Raw genomic sequence first — 7,500 nt, 5'->3', positions numbered from 1 at the left:
TGAAAACAATTATTTTAGGGTTGCCGGTAGCGCAAAGAGAAAGCTATGTAGGCCTATATAAAAAGATGTGGGGCAGGGGGGTTGGTTGTGGGAGTGAGAGTGAGAGTGAGAGAGAGATAGAGAGAAGGGGGGGGGGGGGGGAGGGTATAGTCCGGGGTAGGAAGGGTGAGGTTGGTAACAGGAGAAGATATATAGCTTACCGATTTAGGACTAGTCTTTTTTTCATCATTCGCTGGCATAGCACAGACGTGTAAAATCAGCTTGTCGAGTTAAACAAAAATATTAAAAAAAATACACTGCTTTCAGGCTTTTCGCGATTTGTCAAAAATAACACTCTCACATCGGTGTTATTTTTAATGAAGAGGTTAACTAACCGAAATCAATGGTTTAAGTTTAATGTCCTGTGTGTACATATGTTCCCGTTTCTTTCTGCCTGTGTGTCTTCCCGTCTGTTTGTCTTTTGGGTTGTGTGCCTGCTCGTATAGTCTACCTGTTCAAGAAGCAAGACAGCGAGCGAGTGACAGACAGACAGACAGACAGACAGACAGAGACAGAGACAATGTGAGAGAGAACACAAGTGCGTGATTAGCATTCTTTCGCTAAATTAGGCCAATGTGGAGAAAGCCTGACCTGTCCCAGGTTGCATTGCAATCAGTTAGTATAATCCACCTTTCGCAGTCTCTGTAAATATAATCCACCTTTCGCAGTCTCTGTAAATATAATCCACCTTTCGGTAAAGGGAGACAAATAGGACAGTCCGGTGAGAATGTATCATGTCATCCCCCAACCCTCCCATCTCCCCACCTCCACCCATCACATACCCCCATTCGACTTATAGCCCTTAATCCCTTTAAGGCCAGGGGCGCTTCACTCTGTCGGATTAAAGCGCGTGTCGGTGGTGAGAGAGAGAAAGGGACTAGAGTTGCCCGCCCTGTTTTGACATGGCGGCCGCGGTGACGCGGCATTGTCAGGTAAAAATGCCATCCATAAAGTATGCACCTTGTGACTGGACAAGGGAAGGACACTGTCCATCCAGGCGTGGAGCAGGACATTAAAATGACACCCCTTCTGACCGCAGTCTTTGTGATGTTGTGTCTCGCTGTGTATAGTTATGGGGTGAGGGATATGCTGCCTTTCACTTAGGCTCATACTTACTGTCCCTCGTCTTCGCGTCAGACTTTTTTGTTTCATGTGTATCCGTGTGGGGAGGGAGAGGGCACATTGGGGACTGTGTGTGTATGGGGGTTAGGGGGGGGGGGTGAAGGAGTGGTTTGTGTCTGTCTGTGTCTGTCTTTGTCTGTCTGTCTGTCTGTTGGGCTGTGCCTAAGTTTGTGACCTGTATTATGAAAATGTCGACAGATGTAGCCAAACCAAAAATGTGCCATAGCTTCTTTCGGCGTTATATAGAATGCAATAGCAATTGTTGTTCTGTTCGTACGACATTTGAAACATATACGATTTGTTTGAGATTCCTCCAACACCCTGTATTGCCTCAGATTACGCCAGGTATAACTATGAGATGGAAAGTTTGCTCCAAAACAGGAAGGAAGATAGAACGAGTGAAAAAAAAGAAGAAAAAAGAGAGAAGAATAAGAAAAGAAAGACAGAAAAAAAGAAAAGAAAAGAAATGAAAAGAATAACAACAAGTCGTGTAAGGCGAAATTACTACATTTAGTCAAGCTGTGGAACTCACAGAATGAAACTGAACGCACTGCATTTTTTTCACAATGACCGTAGTCCGCCGCTAGTGCAAAAGGCAGTGAAAGTGACGAGCCTCTACATGTTTAGCGCGGTAGCGGTTGCGCTGTGCTTGTTTGTTTAGTTGGTGTTTAACGTCGTCTTCAGGGGGAAGATGGAATAGAGCCACTTGTCAATTGTTTCTTGTTCACAAAAGCACTAATCAAAAATTTGCTCCAGGGACTTGCAACGTAGTACAATATATTACCTTACTGGGAGAATGCAAGTTTCCAGTACAAAGGACTTAACATTTCTTACATACTGCTTGACTAAAAATCTTTACAAAAATTGACTATATTCTATACAAGAAACACTTAACAAGGGTAAAAGGAGAAACAAAATCCGTTAGTCGCCTCTTACGACATGCTGGGGAGCATCGGGTAAATTCTTCCCCCTAACCCGCGGGGGGTGGTTGCGCTGTGCTGCATAGCACGCTTTACTGTACCTCTCTTCGTTTTAACTTTCTGAGCGTGTTTTTTTAATCCAAACATATCATATCTATATGTTTTTTGAATCAGGAACCAACAAGGAATAAGATGAAATTGTTTTTAAAACGATTTCGGAAATTTAATTTTAATCATAATTTTTATATTTTTAATTTTCAGAGCTTGTTTTTAATCCAAATATAACATATTTATATGTTTTTGGAATCAGAACATAATGAAGAATAAAATAAAAGTAATTTTGGATCGTTTTATAAAAAAATAATTTTAATTACAATTTTCAGATTTTTAATGACCAAAGTCATTAATTAATTTTTAAGCCTACATGCTCAAATGCAATACCGAAGTCTGGCCAAGATTGCTTGGCCAAAATGTCAATCAATTTGATTGAAAAATGAAGGTGTGACAGTGCCACCTCAACTTTTACAAAAAGCTGGATATGACGTCATAAAAGACATTTATCGAAAAAAATGAAACAAACGTCTGGGGATATCCTACCCCGGAACTCTCATGTCAAATTTCATAAAGATCGGTCCAGTAGTTTACTCTGAATCGCTCTACACACACACACACACACACACACACACACACACACACACACACACATACACATACACCACGACCCTCGTCTCGATTCCCCCCCTCTATGTTAAAACATTTAGTCATAACTTGACTAAATGTAAAAAGCAAGCAGAAAAGAAGTCCATAGCGTTATTTTTTTTCATCTTTTTACCTTTCCTCTTCTCTTTGCGTTCTAAGGTAATGTCAATAACAACAGGGTCAGTGACCTTGACATTTATCAGCAAATTGCCTCAACCATACATCCACTCCAAACAACAGCGTAACTGCTTCATGTTGTACGCTTGTCAAAAATACCGATCTTGACAGCTGACAGATGGAAATTGGAAAGTGATAAAAATCGAGAGAGAAGGCTTGCAGACAGGGTGGGAGAGAGAGAGAGAGAGAGAGAGAGAGAGAGAGAGAGAGAGAGAGAGAGAGAGAGAGAGAGAGAGAGGGAGAGAGAGAGGGAGAGAGAGAGACAGACAAACAGACAGACAGACAGAGACAGAGTGAGAGATGGGATGACCGGGATAGCCAGACAGACAGACCAGACAGACAGACAGACAGACAGACAGACAGACAGACAGACAGATAAGCTGAGAGCGAAAGATAAGGAGAGACAGACAGAAAGACAGACAGACCGACAGATAAGGTGAGAGCGAAGGATAAGGAGAGACAGATCGACAGACTGACAGACAGACACAGTCATACTTACAGGAAAATAGACAAACAGACAGACAGACACAGAGACCAATAGACACAAAGACGGATAGACAGCGAGGTATCTAAAATTCATATTCAAGAATGATAGCGTTCTGTCGCTGGGAGAGAGAAACGGGAGTCTTGAGAGAGAGAGGGGAGGTGAGAGAGAGAGGGAGACAGACAGAGAGACAAACAGAAGGAGAGACATAGTGAGAGGGAGAGAAAGGGGAGAGACAGACAGACAGACAAGACAGACAGTGGTGGCGCCAAGAAGCAACCTAAGACTCAACTGTTCTGACAAGCTAAACATTGACGCTAGTGGCTGTCTGAATAGTAACCCCGTGATCTGTAACCTTTTCCATTACCCATCACTTTAATTAGATGCCCTTCTCGTCTAATGACGCAAGGGACGTAACTGGTGCTGCGGAGACGAGACTTTGTCACCAAGACTCATCCTAGTCATTTTCAGACCAGTCTGGCCAGCTGAGAATAGTGTTGACCTGGGTTTGAAGTTCTGGCGGAACCACTTGCCAGGCAGCATTTTGCCCATTTTGGAGTGTCTGTCGGGATAACTCTACATTCCGGTCGTGCATTGGAAGCTGACACTGAATATTACCGAGGTTGTTCGTGTAATGGAAGCTTGGCCACAAGCGGCTTCTAAGGCATGTCCAACTGTCCACCCATACCCCTCTTTTTTTTCTTTTTTTTTCTTTTTTTTTTTTGGGGGGGGGGGGTCAACATGTTTTGTATCGCTTATCTTCTGATGGACCACACGTCAGCTCTGTAGGTGTGTCTTCGTGATCGGGTTGGAAGTTGTACTAACTGGTTGTTTTCCAAGTTACTCCGTAATTCTTTCTGATCTGATCTTGCTCACAGTGGTCTCACTCAGCAATTGTCCGTCGTCTACAGATCTTTTTAACATGCAAATAATGTTTTGTTGAATAGGATTATATTTGTTTCCCTTCATTTAAAACATAGAAACTGACAAGCTAAATTGACTCATTTGTGTCACAAATCCGCGCTGCATGTCGTATAGCGTTTTTACCTTTCTTGCTCCCAACAGGATCTTAAACATGCGGCCAGCACCGCCTATCAAACAAGCTTGACCTTACGAATCAAAGCAAACAGACCCCTACTGCTACCCCTGCGAGTGCTTGGGGTGCATCTTAGGTCAAGTAGGTTAAGCTGCCGCAGTCCCTGTAACGGGATCCAGTTGATTGCTTATACCTGAGATCATCGTCTGAGGAATTGACATTTCGCTTCTGACTGCTCACTTGGTGCATGGTTCGTTGCTGTGTGCGTTTATCTATGTATCGGTGTGACTGTGTTGACTGTGTGTGGTGATGGGTTGGTGTGGGGGGGTATTCTATGTTATTCTATGGTGTGTGTGTGTGTGTGAGTGTGTGTGTGTGTGTATGTGTGCTTGCGTGCGTGTGCGTGCGTGCGTGCGTGTGTGTGTGTGTGCCCCTCTCATTTCAAAGCGAAAAGCTATTCTTGTACGAAATAAGACCAGGAGGCAGGCTCATCAGAGGGAATGAGAAGGCACTGAGGTTGAATCATATCAAAAGCTGGGGCCAGATTTCAGATTGTCATTTAAGTTTGAACCCAAACCTGGCACATTTCCTATACACACTCAGTAAAAATAGCAGCACTGATCGTCAAAAGTGATAGATGTGCTTTACAATTGAGTGCAAACGTGAATTCTCCTTCTGTGGGTATTATCGTCAAGATAATCCAAGGTCGGGCTCCGTGCTTACCTGTCAGCGCAGAGTGCACAACGCCCTCACTGAACTCGCTGTCAGTCTAGATGGCGCACGTGCACACCTGGCCACCAGCATTCTTACCTGTCTCCTCCGTTTTGTCTGTTCTTATGATGTGGGCGCTTCTCAGAGAATCTCATCCACTGGCAGTGCAGCGTTACCTCGAACGGTTTTGGTGTTCTTGGCGGTACGGATCAGTAGATGCCTCTATGCTTGGGCGGTTGAACTCCCATTTTGAGACCTTCGATTTTAAGACGTCCTTTCTTTTAGAACCTACCTTTTTCAGAAAAATCCTATTGATTCGCTTGTGACTTCCCAGCAAGCTCCCCTACCTCCTTCCCTATCACCCGGTCCCCTCCCCCCCCCCCCCCCCCATACGACAACCCTTTTAAAAGTGAAATCCAAACAAAGGATCGATCTTTTCCCACTCTCGCAATCAAAAATAGAAGTTGTAGCCATACGATCACCATACAGGTACGACACACATTGCATTACATGTCCTTCAGTATCGTCAACAACTCCAGGTGCCATCCAGGTGATTCCAGCCTTCACCACACAGAAGCACAAGGACGTCCAGTGAGCCGTGAAATTCGTGTGCTGACAGGCGTATAACAGTAGATAACTTCACACGCCCACCTAACCGAATCATGGCACGCTGATACCCTTTTTCTCCAGTCTACACGCAAGATTAAACACTCGTCTAGTGACCCCGCCCCCCCCCCTCCCCCTCTAACCCCCCCCCCCCTAAAAAAAGCAGGAGGAGGAGGAGAAAAGGAATCGCTTGACGGTTGAAATCCAGTGTAAATGTTTGTAGTGTCTTAGATTTCTGTTTATCTGTGTCTGAAGTCAAGAATCATGGATGTATGCTGGTTCCGCTCATCTTAAAGTTTGTTTGTGTTATGAAAAGGTTTCAGTACGATTTTGGAGAGATAAAAGGAAGAAAGAGAACGGATCTAAGAATTAGAACGATGTCACGTCAAAATAATAAGGCTATATTTATACTGATTAATAACGAAGGCAAACGATTAAGCCCTGTATGCTTTTGTCAGTTCTTGTTTTCTGTCGGTAGTTCATCATTCATTCATTCATTCATTCGTTCATTATTTTTTTCTGTTGCTGACAAGATACCTGCTCTGTTCTCCTCCATTTAACATGATTTGCTCTTGAAAACGTGGCCTCCGGACTTCGAAGTTCAAAACTGATTTATTGTGTATGGTGCCTTTGTCATTAATTTTGTTTACTTGAGAAAAGAGAATAATAAGTGATATCAAATTCAGATCTGCGGTGTTTGTGAGGACATCGAAAACGCAAGAATTATTCAAAATTTCACACAAAAAGCCATCAATCATGGCTTTGAAATAGAACACCATTCCTTTGCTCCGACACACGTGCGTGTGTATAGAAATCGTTCTGAGCTTTTCTGGTGTTGTCGTACGTTAAACTGAGGTCTCAATCGATAAAAGGGGAATTTGAGAAACTGTCAAGTTCGATGGACTGGGGTGGATTGTTTATGATAAATGATATTACTGCATAAGCACGCGTCATCCTCAGACAAACATCTTTTTCTTCTGCGTTCATGAGCTGCAACTCCCACGCACACTCGTGTTTAATGTGTCGAGTGGGTTATAAAGTGTGTGGCCGTTTGTTTCCCACCATTTAGGCAGCCATACTCGGTTTTTGGGAGGTGCGTGCTTGGTGTTTTCGAGTTTCAATAATTAACCAACCGAACTCTGACTTGGATCACAGGATCTTTACCGTGCGTACTTGGTCTTTTGCTTGCATATACACACAAAGGGGGGGGGGGGGGGAGGGGATAAGATGCTAGCAGGTCTGTATGTATAAGTTTGACCTGGGAGATCGAAAAATATTCCCCCTTAACCAACCAGGCGCGGTTAGGATTCGAGCCCCGAACCTTCCAGGCGGAAGGACGACACTCAAACAGAGAGAAAGGAAGAATACATCGACACCCAGAGATCAAGAAAGACACAGGAAGCTTAATGGCTTAGAGAGAGAAAGAGAGAGAGAGAGAGAGATAGAGAGAGAGAGAGACAGAGAGAGACAGAGACAGAGACAGAGACCGAGAGACAGAGAGAGAGAGACAGATAGAGAGAGACGGGGACAGAGAGACACAGAGAGAGAGAGAGACAGACAGACAGACAGACAGGAGAGACAGAGAGACAGAGAGAGAGACAGAGAGTGAAAGCAAAGAGTGTATCTCTACGGAGGGATACACTCTTTGGTGAAAGTCTCTGAAGGATTGGTCAGCGCAGGATAAGATAAGAGAGGGGGTGAAGTGA

General features: G+C 44.0%; 1 protein-coding gene across 1 annotated transcript in view; it reads right to left on the bottom strand.

Annotated features, from left to right (window-relative positions):
• Window positions 1-7,500, bottom strand: part of LOC138949225 (protein madd-4-like) — a 130,131-nt gene that overhangs the window by 33,079 nt on the left and 89,552 nt on the right. The window lies entirely within an intron of this gene.

The sequence above is a fragment of the Littorina saxatilis genome, linkage group LG1, assembly GCF_037325665.1.
Source record: "Littorina saxatilis isolate snail1 linkage group LG1, US_GU_Lsax_2.0, whole genome shotgun sequence".
NCBI classification, from domain to species: Eukaryota; Metazoa; Mollusca; class Gastropoda; order Littorinimorpha; family Littorinidae; genus Littorina; species Littorina saxatilis.
The sequence above is the reverse complement of the archived record's forward strand: the minus strand, read 5'-3'. Positions and strand labels throughout refer to the sequence as shown.